The sequence below is a fragment of the Astatotilapia calliptera genome, chromosome 7, assembly GCF_964374335.1.
Source record: "Astatotilapia calliptera chromosome 7, fAstCal68.1, whole genome shotgun sequence".
NCBI lineage: Eukaryota > Metazoa > Chordata > Actinopteri > Cichliformes > Cichlidae > Astatotilapia > Astatotilapia calliptera.
The window spans coordinates 68,074,135-68,089,855 of NC_137428.1; the positions used below are offsets into that span (position 1 = coordinate 68,074,135).

Sequence of the window (15,721 nt, forward strand, 5' to 3'; positions counted from 1 at the left end):
TTTAACAACTTGCCTTATTCACTGGAGCAACAGCACCAACAACATGTGTAATTAAATACACACAGGGAAGATCGCTATTCAGTAAAATGCATGTTTGACCTTTGACCTAAGGGTTGGACAGTCCTTTCCAGAACCACATCTGCATGGGACACAACCATTTTCTTCACCTTATCAAGTTCAGAGTCACGGCCAACTTTATTTTTAAATCTGCTTAAGTGGAAAATCTATATTTTAAAAAATATACAGGCATATGCATGAACATGTGAAATGTATCCGAAGTGTATTTGTTTGTAAAATCATTCATTTCATTTATTTACTAAAATAACATTTTTGGTTCATTGCCTCGGGGCAACGTTTCCACTTTTGTCTACTTTTCTTAGGGCAGTAACACTAAAGCAGTGCTTCTAAACGCTGCCCCCTGCAACTACTTATTTTGGGTTTTTAGGTGCATCACACATGTAATAAATCACTTGTGAGGCTGTAATGTAAATAACTTATCTAATATTCTACGGTACATGACCCGGTCCATGATCCCCTCAATGCCATGAAGCTATCCTGCACCCTTTTCCTGTTTCCGCCTCCATACTCTGGAGATGGTGTCATTTGGCCATGTACAGCCTTCCTCTTCCTCCAAACATGGCAGATAGAGCTTGATTTTGTTTTCATGTGACCACAGCACTTTGTCCCAGTCATGCTTTGAATGATTAGATGCTCATTTCTAAACTTAAGACGGGCCGGTACATGTGCCTTTTAGAGCAGATGGGCCTCGGGGCTGCCATTACAGCGCAGTGTGTTATCAATGGTGTTTTTGGTGACTGCAGTCCCAGCTGCCTGCAGATCAATAGCAAGCTCCTCCATGAAGTTTTGGGCTAATCCACCACTATTCTCATGATCATCATAGCTTCATGCAGCAAGAAATGAAAGGAGCTCCAGACTGAGAGTGACTGATGGGTCATTTATATTTCTTGCAACAAAGTAGTAAAGGCACCAGTAGTTGTCACCTTGTCACCGAGCTTCTTTCCGATGGCTTTGTAGCCCATTCCAGCCTTGTGCAAGTCTGACCTCCTTTGACAGCTCTTTGGTGTTGCCCATGGTGGCTGAAATGAAGGTTGGAATGGAAGATACTGATTCTGAGCACAGTATTACAGTATTTCACTCATGCAAATAAATGTATAACTGTCATGTAATTTTTTTCTGGATTTTTGATATTCTGTCTCTCTCCATTAAAATAAAAACTACCATAATTAAAATAAATAAATAAATATTCATAATAAATACGGACATTTAATACCACACAGGGGTCGTCAATATCAACGGCTTAAAGAACTGAAGTGTGTATGTTCATATTTGTGAGCCTGGTTCTGCTGGAGGTTTCTTCCTGTTAAAAGGGAGTTTTTCTTTCCCGCTGTCGCCAGTGCTCATAGGGGGTCGTATGATTGTTGGGTGTTTCTCTGTATCTATTATTGTAGGTCTACCTTACAATATAAAGCACATTGTGGCGACTGTTGTTATGATTTGGCGCTGTGTAAATACAACTGAACTGAAATTAAAGCAAATATAAGTGGGCAATCTGCTGCGATCGCCTCCACGTTTCATATTAAACTTCACGTTTACAGCGTAGTGTTCTCGTTCGCCTCCTTGCCTGTGTTACATGAATGCAGCGAGTCCGGGAAACAAGTTTGACACTCGGCCCGGTGACCGAGGTTTGGGGCGTTGACTAAACTTTACTCAGACCAATCAGAGTGTCGGAATTCACGGTGAAACTTTGTAAACAACTTCTACACGCTGGTTTAAAGCTCGTCCGCCGTATTTACTACGAAACAGCGCGGTGGTGCTGCAGCCGAGAGACTCAAACGACTCAAAACAGGTGAGACGCAGTTATGTGTGTTACACGCTCGCCGTTTTTGTCTCCATTCTGTGTTTGTGTCTCGCGCACCGTGCGCGCGCCCCCACTGTTTGTATGCGTGCTGTCGTTACTCATAGTAGAGTGGGTGCAAAAACAGCTGTCATTTCACGCGACAAGTGGAGGAGAAATGCGCGCTGGGCGTTTGGAGACAGTCCAGAAAGACCAAATGTAACCGTTTTATGTGGACGCGTCGCCAGAGGTTGCCTCAATGTATCGAATGACGTCGCCACTATATGGTGAATTCCAGTCCTGAGTAGGAAACAGCTTGTAGCTGCTGCACGTCTCCATTGGATCGTTTCGGTGTAGTTTGAGCAAAGCGTGTCTGTTGCATCACCTAAAAGCATGATTAGCGAGACTTTTCATCAGTCGGTGGGATTTGAATTCAATTTTAGAGATTTCCTTAAAGAAGAGTGGGCCACTCTTGCTTCCCCTCTTCCTGTCGACATGTATGTGTGTGAGGCAGCGAGAGAGCGCTTGGTCCTGGCCGTTTAAATTGAACAATCCTTGATTTCTCGGAGTAATTTCAACGAGCAGGCTAATGATGGAGCACACTTCTGTAAAAATCACTCAGCATTTGCCCGCCGCCTGAGTGAGACAGACCTGTTATTAGGCTGCTTCACAGCCTGTGAATGCGTCAGGTTGCTATAAGAGCAGGTATCAGAAGCTGCTTACTCAAAGCCTGCCTCAAATGTTTCAGAGGAAATTTGACTCTGCAGGACACGAGAAAGGAGTCACGCTGAGAAATGTTGAAAAAGCTCCTTATAATGTATGAAAAGCCATAAATCAGAGTCACGAGTCAAGTTACACCTGTTTCTCTAATTTCATTTAAATATGCGATTTTCTGCGTGTGTTTCACACTAAAATTTACGGACTCCAAGTTTAAACTCCGTTCTTGATCTGCGAGCTCCAGTGGCGAGAAGCAGTACTGCCTGCTGTGTTACTGTTAAGTGTGAACAGCCTGCTGTAGACTGCGGGAGACTCGGTTCAGAGCGGATGTGGGCACAGCTTTCGTTGTGGAACATCAACATCTGCATGCTCTGTGTTCCCTCAGCACGCCCACTGCAGCGAAGGAGGAGCCGAGACAGAAGGGGGAGGAAAAGTTTCCTGTCAGAGTGGCTGAGAAAGTGAATCAGGTTAAGTTTGGCAGGCAGTCAGACCTGAGGGGGGGGCTTCAATTTTAGACTTTTTCCGCTGTAACTTCTCTGGAAATGTGACGCATTTCATTTTGTGGTCTGTGAAGTTGATTTCTTGATGGTATCATGCTCATTCTTAGTACATTTCTGTTTTGAAGAAGTTCATCTCAGCTGTCTCCTAACAGCGTCCAAAGCTTAACAGTTGCTGCATTTACTTGTCTGCATGCGTCCTTTGCCTCTTTTTACGGGCAGTTTTTGGTTTGCTGATGTTGTTTTGGATAGAAAGCGACACCACGGTAGACAGGGTCAAATATAAACCCGAAGAGTAAACTTGTGGGTATATTTTACTTGGAATTATTGAGTTGCTTACACTAAACTGGCAAAGTTACATGTTTAACAGAAACAGAACAGAGAGACGTGTTTTTCACAAGTCTTTTCCATATAATGAAGACTGTCCAAATATGCAGTTTCCCAACGTTAATTTGGAAAATTTCCAAATGCTGCCACCAGTTTCCAAAGATTATGTAATTGTGAAATTGTGCAACTAATAAAGGCATTATTTTACTCTTTAAAGTTACACAAGAAAATCAGCCCACATGTGTTAGTTTGATTGTTGTCGTCTGGCTGCCTCAGTTCACACAAGCTGTGTGTCAGCTACCTGTTACCACTGAAACTGATTCGGTAGATCTCAGGGAAATTCTGTGAAATTACCCATCATCTTATCTGGCCCTCAAACAGAATCAAATAATTAAAGTTGAGAAATGATCCCCGCAGTTTCACAATTGCATCGCTTTGTTTCTAACGTTTTTAGAGTGAGCAGGCCGTGTCATCACGTAAAAACTCCACCTATGTCCCAGTTTGTTCTGTTTTGCACGTGACGTATCAGCTGCTGGTAAGTGTGTGGGTTTTATAACAGCTGGACTCACAAGGCGCACTGTGGTTTTGTTGCATTTGCATGTCAGTTAAAAACAGAAATACTCTGAGGAAATACGAGTTTGTTTGTTTTTTACGTTTGATAGCATTCACCGCAACATTTGATTTATAATAAAAGCTTTATCGCTGTTGGAGTGCCCTTTAAAACTATTGTTGCTCATGACCTCAAGCAGCGATCAGACTGTTGAAGGGGAAATGAGAATTGTTTGTTTTCAGGTTGGGCTGTTAACCGCCCTGACAGTACATGAAGCACGCTGACGTCATCGTTTCCCATCACAGCACCTAAACACAAACAAATGTCAGCTGTGACTTACAGACCGCAGTGTTTTGGTGGTTAGATTGCTTTGAATACACAATGTGCCGACCCCCGACGTAGGTTAGACGAAGATAACGATCGTACGTGTTGACTCGGTGCCGATGTTACATATAGAGAAGAAAAAAGAGGCAACACAAACACAAAGGGTAAAAGGATAATAGAGAACCATATAATAACATTCTGCATTATGTATCAGTTATTTTTGGCTAGTTAACGAGTGAGTGTGAGCGACGAAGAAGCTGCTTCCTGCAAAATACTGTTGTGGTGATACGCATCAGTAATGAAGTTGTTGACGTCATTTTGGAGTTTCACCTTGAGTAAAAAGTTGCTCTTCTGGGAAGTCACTGTCATGGTTCTTGTAATATCACAGATGATGTCGATATCAGCTGCTTTGGTAAAGCGGCTGATCTCTTGTGTGTATTTCTCAGAAAACAGTACTTTGCCAAACTAAACGGCTTGTTGGTGTTTCGTGATGCTGCTCGATGTCGGCCTGTGAGAAACAAAGACGAGTAGAAACGACGAGTCGGTGTGAGAAGAAGTTTCTTTAAGCGAAGACTGCTGGCATGTTTTCAGTGGAGCAGGAGGAGGAAGAGGAGGCAGAGCGCGGTTGGATTGTGTCTTCCGATGTGTCTACTACACAACTGGACTGGGATCTCTGAGATTTAACATCTGCTCTGCAGGAAAGAACATCTCGCTGATGCTGATTATTCCAGCTCACATCCTGTAGGGATGCAGTTACATGAGTTACACTTTAAAGTAGAGCTGGGCGATATATCGAGTTTTAAAAAAAATATCGATATATTTTCATACGAGATATAAGATGTGACAATATCGTTTATATCGATATAGTCTATGTTACGTTATAATTATACTTGTGGAGCCGCAGGTTTGCCTCTCTTTCGTCCACTTTTGTCTCTACGCAACGTTACTCGGCCTCGCCTCTCCTTCACTGAACACAACTCCCCCTCCCCCATCGCTTCACCTGCAGGCAATGACAAGATGAAAGCGGAAAATCTCCGTTAGCGAGTTACCGCGGATCGCCCCGTGCGTGGGGCTGGACGGCGTCAACGTGTTAGCGAGTTAACCACGCTAACGACATGCAGCCCGGAGGAGCTGCACGGCCTAAAATCCTTTCATTTTCTCAAAACTCGACAGCGCGCCTTATGTATGAATTCTGGTTGTGCCTACTGACCGCGAACCGATTTTATGTGATACACAGCGCTCAGCAATCTGTCAAAAAATGTTTTAATATGACCGCTTGATGGATTGTCGGAGGATTACGCCTACCGAGGAGGAGCCTCGCGGAGTGATACGTACTGTGTGTGTATAAGGACCACAAATGGCACCTGTTCAGAGACGTGGTGCAGCTGTGAAATCTGTCTCTTTGTTATTATGCTCAGCGTCTATTAGTTTACATTTTCACTGCACAATTGTGAGCTTTTTGTTATGCACAAAAACAACATTGTTTTCTTTTATTTATAGACCATGATTATTTAATAAATGCTGATAATTTATTTTTGAGTAATTTCTTCATGTACATCTACGCTGTATGTAAATAAAAGTGCCCGTGTGACATCTGGGACACAGTGTGACTAAGAACTCTCTTTTTGTTCTTAACTTATGGCTTTAAAAATAAATATCGAGATATATATCTTATGTCGCCATCCAGGTAAAAAATATCGAGATATGAATTTTGGGTCATATCGCCCAGCCCTACTTTAAAACGTTCACGCCAAATGAACTATTGACTTGTTTAAGTTGCTGTCATTTTCTGCTCCGTGGGTAGTTTTGGCTGTCAATGAAACATCTTGGTTTTGTTTGTTTATTTGGTTTTTGTTTGTTTGTTTCTACACCTTAAAGTGGCAGCATCACAAAAAAACCATTTATACTTGTGTTAAGGGTTTATTTATTGATGTCTAATTAAACTGCTGTTGCAATAATACTGGTGTGTTTTACTCGTTAAAAGGGGAACACAAAGTACAGCTTGGGCTATTAATAAACCTCAATGCAGTGCAGCTTTCTGCTGCATATTTTTAGACACTGTATTTGTTTGCTGTACTTCACAGCTGTGCATTATTGATGCACAATCTTTGTCTTTGCCTGATTTCTAAGGTCACTACAGCTGTTGTAGGGTGTGTCTTGTTGTTTGATAGGTATGTCAGCTGTTGACATTGCAATGTTTTGGTGTTGCAAACTCCCCTGAGAGTCTACGTCAAGACATGTCGGTGCATTTCCCAGAGGTACGCTTTTTTTTTTTTTTTTTTTTTTTTTTAAGCAGCACAGTGTGCCACTTTGCTCAAATGGGGCTTTTTTTTTCTTCTGTGAAGATGAGTTTGCATCTTCACATCCGGTGTGGTTCATATAAAAAAAGCAAAGTTAAATCAAACTAAATGAAGTGTTCTGTGAAAAACAAAGAACACGAGTTGGTATTGTAAAGGGAGAACAGGAGAAAGTTATTTATGTCCTACATTAAAAAAATCAAGGGTAGAAATGACTGATGTCTTCTGGTATGAGTAATGTTTTGTCGTGTATCTCATAGAAAGAGCAGATTTCAGTTGCCTGTGCGATATTTCACTCATGCTTTATGATCATCTTTGAGTGTGGGAACAGTTGTTACTTTCAATCTGATTGCTGAAAAAGCCGTGTTAGACGAAGCTTCTCATCTGAGCTCTTTGCATTTTTATTCTTCATCCAGTTGTTTACTGACTTTGTTGAAAGAGCGTAATTAATGCAGCAACTATGGGCTTTTTCACATTTGTTCATAAGTGGTCGAACTCCGACCTCTAGTGGTGTCAAAGTTACCCACATGCAACATTTACATGACGCAGTGAGATACAGTGTATGGAATGCCAGGACTGCCATAATGAATTAATTAAATACACCATTAAATAATTAATTAAATGTGGCAATAATGAATTTATTAAAATGCGAAATAATTAAAACGCTTATCGAGTCAAAACCATTGCTTTGGCCTGGTGGCCATTGTTTCTAGCACACAACAACCGGCATGTGGAAGCTAACAGAACTGAACTTTGAAAAACCCTGTTTGTGTGTTACCAAATACCGTTTTAATATTTTTTTAGCCGAGAATGTAGTGGTTTAATTTTCATGTGTCTGGTCGGTTTGTCAAGATACAGCCTCTTTGCAAAAGTGCTTCGATGATGTCGGAGATGTCTGCCCAGTCTCACGGCAAAGCGTGGGATAGACCCGCTCGCCTCGCAAGAAATCGAGCTGTTATTGCCACTGACAAAGCGCAGGCCTGGTACACAGCTGTAATAACCCCCGCTGACTTCTTTTACTGAGGTTATATTTATCAGGGTTTTATTTCCTGATGTTCTTATGTGTCCTACGTGTTTCAGTCACCAATTCTGAATTATAACTAACATTAAAAACATGTTTAAGGAGGAGAGAGAGCAAATAAATCTGTTTAACATCTGATCTTTGGGTTTTTGTTCAGTAATCAGCGTGACCTGTGTATAAACACATAAAAGAGATAACGTTGGTGTTTCCGTCATGTAGTAACTGCTGGCTTTAACTGTACAAAGGTTGTTCGACACTATGAAACACATACAGACTTCATGATGTTCGGCTAATATTTTTATTGTGAATATTAATCATGAGGGTAAACGGCCCTGTACACCACGCAGCGAGGTCAGCATGTCCACGATATCTTCAGCTCTCTGAGTTAACTCAGAGTTTCCCAGCTGACTAATCTAACGGTCATCTACGAATATGTCACGGCTCATATCAGTATGATTTTACAGAAAATCATCCGTATTACTGCCAACTATTCCAGAGACGTGAAAATCTACAGCATAAAGAACAAAAACATATAGCAGTCTAACAACACTGTAGCAGAGATGAACCGTCAGTTTGTCCAGATCAAAGTGGAATGAAAGTGATTGGTTGAACAGGTGTGATCTGTGTTTTCTGCATTTTCATCAGTGTAAGAGACTCAGCAGCAGATTAGGATAACAGTTACACATTTAATGAATCACCAAATGAATCCACGCAAGAAACGAGCAAACCTGTTCGGACAGTTTGAGTTTGTGTTCCCTCAGCTGCAGACTCGCTGCTGCTTAAATGTTTGAGAGGAAGATTAGATATAAACAAACGTCAAACATAGACTCAGTCTGCCTTCACATTTGATATGAGGCCAGCACGTATAGTGGCTGTGTCCTGTTTTAAGATCATACGTGTAAAATTGTTGTCTGACCTCCGTCGATCCAGCCGCTCAGAGTCCGTGGTTACCATGGTTACTGCATAAGCAGCTATAATGTTAACAGCTGGCACTGAGGAAACCTCCCGGCAGCATGGGTGTTTATGTTTTTCATTGCAAAAGAACTGTCTGAATGGTTAACTGAAGTTAACTTGGATAAATTATAGTTAAGGAGTATCACAGATAACGCCTACGTGAGCTGTGCGACTGTTCACCACTACACTGAAATCAGCAGGCTATTACTGAAATACACGTGCTATATCATAAACTATGATATAAACAGGGAGGTCCTATTAACATGTTTAGTTTTACAGGACACCTTCCTGCCTTTAGTCTCATTCATGAGCAGTATTAGTTTTCTTCTAACATCCAGAAGTCTGCACCATGTGTTTCATAGTTTGTAACAAGCCTTTGACAGGTAAACATAACATGACCGAAAAAGCAAAAAAAAAAAAAATCACAAATTGTATGTTAACCTTGTTTATTTTTAGTTAAGTAAACTCTAAAATTTCTAACAGACAGCTGGTGCTTAGAATACAGTTGAATAACTATTAAAAAACAGATGATATAATATTTCTGTCCAGGTTGCAGACTTCATGATGAGCATGCTGTTGCAAACTCTGCTCCTCTCGGTGGAAATGCGCCTTCTCTTTCCTCTTTGTATAAAAACATTTTAAAAGTCAGTTTAATCTCAAAATTCACTGTTAAATCCAAAACACACCAGAAAAGCGAACGGTTCAGTCTAACACATGTGCCAGTGAACACTATATTTACTTATCTTGTGCAGAAAAATGCGCTGACATTGCGTTATATCGAGCACCGGCTGCCCAGTTAAACTGTGACTATCACCAGGTCACGTGGGCGTGTTTCTTGAATTAGCAGCAGGTGTTAAACAGCTGACAGATGAGGAGGAGGAGGATGCATGCAGGTAAACTGAGGGTCTGCTGAGCTGATCGCTGGTGTCCTGAGAAACAACTCAGCTCGTTCTTTATGTTACAGAAGCACAGAGACACAAGACCAGGTGGAAAGAGACGATCGTTCGGTGAAAATGAGAATCTGCGAATGCAACATGTGGAACACGGAGAGTGGAATATGTAAACAAACTGTTTAACTTAACCCCCCCGTTAAGCTGGAACACCGGGGCTGTGAGCTCGGTGCACTCTGTCAGCTGACTGTTAGCAGAGCTAGTGACATCTCTGAAAACATCTGAGCACTTTTGCAAACATGTTCTATGTTGACAACCTGACCAGACGTGAAGATTACGCCACTACATTCGCAGCTAAAACACTATTAAAAGTGTAGTTGGTGACAAAAAAACGGGGTATTCTAAAACTGTACACCACCACCATTGCTGCCTGTTCATTCTGGGATACCTGGCTGCCCCAAGTCCACACAAGCAATCGATTATCTAGGATCGACCTGTCTTGACTTACTTTGCGGGCAACCAATCAAATGTTCGATTTGACCCCGCCCACTTAGTTTGATGGGTGAGGCTGACAGATAAAATTATTTCAAGGAGAGAGATGAAGGGGACAAAAGTGCCAAAATGAATTAAATAAATAAATCATTAAATAATTAATTAAAACTGTCAATAATTATTTAAATGTGTTATTAATTAATTAAATATGTCAGTAATTAATTAATTACACGTGTCATAAATATTTATGTAATTAATTATTTCCAATTTTAATTAATTATTGACACAATTAATTAATTAATTATTTAATGGTGTATTTAATTAATTCATTATGGCAGTCCTGGCGTTCCATACAGGTGACACACCGTTACTTAGTGCAGTTGTAATGTGCGTTTAGGAACTGGCGTCACAGCAGTCTGGCTGCACGCAGAGGGCGTCGTTATGCGCACAACAACTTTCTAAATTACAAATATCAATTATTCTGACATTTAAAGGTTGGATTTCAAGCACTTATTTAACCTCAAGTACTTCTCAAGAATGTGAAATCGCCGCTAACAACACCTGCAATTATTTTTATACTGAGCAATTATTTCATGTATTGAATTATTAGCAATTACACGGCACTGCTGGTCGTGGTTTTTGTTTTTTGTAATGTTATTTTATTTATGGAAAAATTAACCTGCCTTTAATTGTACACTTATTAACATGTACTTAACTTTAAAATACCACATAGTTAGTATATTTAACTAATGTCAAGCAAACATTTTCAAATGTGATTCCTATTGTAGAGTGAAATATCTCCCAGTCTTCTGCTTTAATGGGTTAAATACAGAGTGACAAAAATGCAGTGAAGATTTTCTCCATTCAGTTTTGATCCACAGCGTTAGGTGAAGTTCATTTTATGAACGTTCAGATCCACATGCTGTACACGTAGGCTGTCAGCGCTAGATGTTCCCCCATAGTGCTCCAAGTAATCACGGCTGCTATTCTTATATTGTACCTCTAGATGGCAGAATAGTCATGCTGATGTGCTTTAAAAATACACTGTAAGAATCTCTACTCACTCCCTGAGACAGTGTTTTACATGACAGAGCATCAGTCAGCTTAAGTTATAGGATTCAAATTGAGATTTTATTGTTTTTAAACTGCAAAAAACACACAGAAAACCATTTGTATCACGTTTAGGGCTGCGTACTGTTTGGAATATCTACCTAGAAGTGCTTTATGCTTGCTTGGCTCAGTTGTTGTAGTTACTCTGAGAAATCGAATATTTTTTTTTAAATGAAAAACACGAAGTGTGAGCCAGTCAGTCCGAACGAGTAAACTAAGTAGCCATTAAGAACCGAAGAATCAATAAAGTCTAAGATGCAGAAAAATAAGTAAACAATAATAAATGTGTAATAAATATTAATAAATGTGTAGTGATCTTATCTAGTTAAACTAATCCTCACAATAGACATTGATCACTCACTTCCTGGACTTTCCTGGATTTTTTTTTTTTTAATTTTCATTATCCAGTCTGCCATCCACCCATCCTTCAATCCACCCATCCATCCATCCAGGATTGATCCAGGAGGTGACCAAGACTGCCACAGATCCAAAGTGAATCCAAAGTCCCATCATGTTGAGTGCAGCCCGCTAACATAGCATTAACAACAGAATTCAGCATGTTAGGGATGTGAAAAGGTGCAACTGAGGGCAGACAAATAACTAACGAGCTCGCTCCGTCTGTAGAAGTCGAGCTACATGACCTTCTGTTGGCCCTGTGATCCCAAAGCCTGACCTCAAGTTGGAAGTTTATACTAGAAGGAAACCAATCTGGACGACGTTCCGCATAGAGGATGGATGTGGATTAGAGGAGAATGTTCTGTGTGTGTGGAGGGGGGCGGGGGGTCTGCTTGTTCGGGAGAAGGAAGGATATAGTGTTTTATATCTGCACACAGGGTGAAACCCCCACAGTGAAAAGAACTGAGCCATATTGTTGCCTCGTGTTATTCCTTCATTCTGAATCTCCTTGTGTAATGCGTTAGATGGCTCAGGGTGATGGGAGTCATTTACAGGTTAGTGGCTGCGTGGATGTGTGTATTAACATTTTTGTGGTATATTTTAATTTAAAGAAAACTTCCCTTGATGAAGACTTCCCAGTCAAAGGTGTGCTTTGTGAAATTCTGGCAACAACAAGGATGGACTCTGGTATGAACTGTAGGATCAGGCTGATTGTGAGCGTTCACGGGGAAACTTGAATGGAATCAGAGCTGTGTCGATCGCATGCATCGCTTTGTGTTCAGCTTACATCTGTGACGCACACTCATCGAGATGCTGCACGTGCAAGGTCGGTCCAGTAGGTGGGCTTACAGTACGGAAAACAAGCTGAAGTTCCCAGGCTTCAGTGTTTTGCTGGACTAGCTGAGGAGGCCTCTTACTTGGCTCAGTCCACCTTCGGGTCCCTCCTGGCTCCGGCCTCTGTAGATTTAGACATTGTGGGTTATTTTTAACCTCTTGGCCAAGCTTTAAACTGTGAAGGGGAATAATGGGTGTCTAAAAAAACCGTTGACGTTGTTGCACGGGAACGTGTCCATCAGCTTTTCTTTTGTTTAGTACAGCAGATGTGCCTGTATAGTGCAGTGGTTAACACATTCCCATGACAAGGGTAAGGTCACTGGTTTAATGGCTGGAGACATCAGGAAGGGCATCGGGCTCTGTGCAGTCAACAATGCAACACTGACCCCTTGTGACAAAGGAGCAGCTTTTTACAACAGATACTTGCTGTATGTTTGACCTGTAGTTGTCTTTACATGCACGTAACAACAAGTATGAAGAAATCTATCATAGGAATTGTTATAAATGTGGCAACACAATCTAAAGCAATGCTGTAATATCAAATGAGCTCAACACAACAACCCAGTTGTGCAGTGTGTTGTCCTTCTATGTGGGGGGCCAATTTGAACCTTTTTGACAGACCTCACAGTATTGAAGAAATTGCCCTTTCTCCTTGGGGGCAGTTGGTCTTTCCTCCTAACTTGTCACATGAAGATAAATGACTTAATTTGCAAAGGCATGTGGCCCTAATCTGCTTAATTAGAACAAATAAATCCACCAGATTGGTTAAAGGTCACGGCAGAATTTACACAAACTGGCGTATCAGATCAATCTAGCTGATTAATTGCCGGTTGTTTGCCTGCTGTGCCTTTGTCGGTGAAGTCGGTGGTTTGTTGGACGCTGATCTTGTTCTGTGCGTGCGAGTTTGTGGCCCTGTGTTTAAGTGTCATCGGCACTAGATTTGATCACTCACGTCTGAGCTGTTTGTGGCTTCGTCTACACGTGTGAAACCATTAATGAGACCGTGATAATATTACACTTTACATTCCATCCAGGAGTTTGAAACTTGAGCTGCTAAATCTACCAATCAGTTGTGCTGTATTATTATAGAAAAGGATTGTTTGCTGTTACTTTAATAGAGTTACGACTGCATTTGTTGCTCAATGTCAGCTCAGCCCAGGCTCCGCAGTCTGGGCTGAATAAGCTGTTATGACAAAGGATTTAATGGGAAACATTTGTTTGAATGCTAAAAATTTGGGATTTTTACAGATAAAGTCTTTCGCCAGATTTTGCATTACAACAGATGCGGTTTTCGAGTGCTGTTGTTGGTGTCACTGACAGTTCTGCCCATCTGCTCCCAAATGATCCAGCACATTCACCTGGTTGAGCAACAGTACCACCCGGCCATTAGGTACCATCAGACTGCCGGTCGTCATGTTGGGCTGCGAAAGCAGGAACCAGAGCCTGCGCCTCACCGCGTTCTCCAGTCTAAACAGTCGCAGTCCCCTTCATGCTGTGTCTAGTTCTACTAATTCTGGGACCAACTACAGAAAAGTTGGGCAGAGGTCAGCAAAGCTTTGTGCATCCTTGTGTCTGTGCATGTATGCATGGTGTATGAAGTCAAGAGTGAGGATAAGGAGAAACAGGAGCATGTGGTAGACACATTGGGGTAGTGGAGGGGGTACCCTAATAGGCCCCAGAAGTTCCCCAAGCAGCACCCAACACAGAGGAACAACTATGGCCTTTGTTGGTCACCCCGTGGATCTCACACACAGTTAATATAGACTTTTCCCACTGACTCTGCCAAGAGTCTGAAGTCATTTAATGAAGTGGCGGCTGAGTTTAGAAGGAGCCAGTGTGCTCGCTGCTTGCACTGACAGAATGGAAAATGTCTGTGTTATGCAGCGAACAGCAAGTGACAAGAGGAGTGTGTTTTAATACCTCTCTCCCTCTCTCTCTCTCTCTGCACACACACAGATTAAGAAGACGAGCCTGCATGTGCACATTAAAGCCTCGTCAGGAGAGACACAGTGATTGTACATATTCGCGCAGGGATACGTCGTCTGGTTTGTGATCGGCTGCGCTTCGGTCTAACGACATGAAAAGTTTCTCCTAAACTCTCAGCGTTCGGTCTCTGCTTAAACGTGTTGAGACTGAATGTGGTAAATAAAAACTGTCGCGGCCTAAAGCGAGCACTTCTCGTATCGCTCGTATACTTGCCTAATTGTTTCACGGAGCCTTTGGAGCTATCTCATTGTTCGGGTCATCTATTGTAGTTAAACCTCACCTTTCTCGCCCATTTTCACGGCTGTCTGTTTATCCGCTCAGCTGTGAATGGACAGTATCTCTGTATGTATTTGGTCACACTTCTTTTCAGCTCCCTGTCTTTTCATCTAGCTATGAGCAGATTGCAGTCTGTTTTGCTGTCCCATTGTGCAGCTGTCAGTTATTTCCAAACACTCAAGTGTCATTTGCCTCAGATTCCATCCCTTTCATTTCTCACTTCTTTTCTATGGCTCCACCAGCGTACATCTCATTGAGTGGGCATCAGCAGGCATATTCATTCTCCTCCATTTCTAAAAGCACATTGCTTTTTCATAGCAGCCATAAGCCTCCTTTTTAAATCCACAGACAATGTGTTTTTGTCCATCCTCCTCTATCCTTTTCAGGGGAGAGTGCAGGGATTCTCCCTCTTTCTCTCTTACTCTCTCTCGCTCTCTCTCTCTTTCCGAGGGCATCTGGGCGGACCCCGAGTACGGCGCTCCTCTTCGAGCTCGATTGTCTGTCTGTAATGAGCCGTGATGAAATATAACAGACTGAAATGTAATAATTCACGCGGGCCTCGATGAGGAGCACGTGGCTAGCGGTCGGCTCGGGCTGCGACGGCCTCCTCCTCGGCTCCCGCAACAATGCCGCGGTACTGCCAGCACCGCTCGCCCCGCTCTGGTCCAGTGATCTTGTTGTGCCGTTCTCTCGCCGTTGCCTCGCTTCTATTCAGAGTCACTTAACGTTGGAGGCTGTCTGTGATCACTGGCGTGCCAGTGCATCTCTTTGGGAAACAAGGCAAACTGTCTCCTTTGAATTCCTTCATTCTTTACTCCTCACCTCTCGCTTTATATGTTTGGGTTCTTGCCAGGCTTCTGACCCGCAGCTGAGTTTGTGGAGGAGGCCTAAAAGCATCGGCCCCTCGATGCCGCCTGATCTTCCGTCTGCGTTTTTGGTTTTCCTGAATGCTTCTGTCATTTCTTGCAGTTGTGCTGGGAATGCAAGCATCTTGTTTAGTTATGCAGTCGGCTCAGTTCTTCGTCAGTAACCTGCTGCTTTATATTCATGCAGCGCTACTAAACTTTAGATTTTTTTCCCCATTATGCAGAATTATTGGGGGGATCGATAGCTCGAGCAAAACACTAATGTAGTATCTTACTCAAGGTTGCTTTGAGGTCGTCTGGAGCTAGAGCAGGGCGCTATGGCCAAAAAT

General features: G+C 42.2%; 1 long non-coding RNA gene across 1 annotated transcript in view; it reads left to right on the top strand.

Annotated features, from left to right (window-relative positions):
- The first annotated feature begins 1,735 nt into the window (after positions 1 to 1,735).
- LOC113027153 (uncharacterized) overlaps positions 1,736 to 15,721 on the top strand; it is a 118,579-nt gene continuing 104,593 nt past the window's right edge. Inside the window, exon 1 of the long non-coding RNA XR_003272992.2 lies at positions 1,736 to 1,867. This is a non-coding gene — a long non-coding RNA (uncharacterized LOC113027153). The remainder of the gene's footprint in view (positions 1,868 to 15,721) is intronic.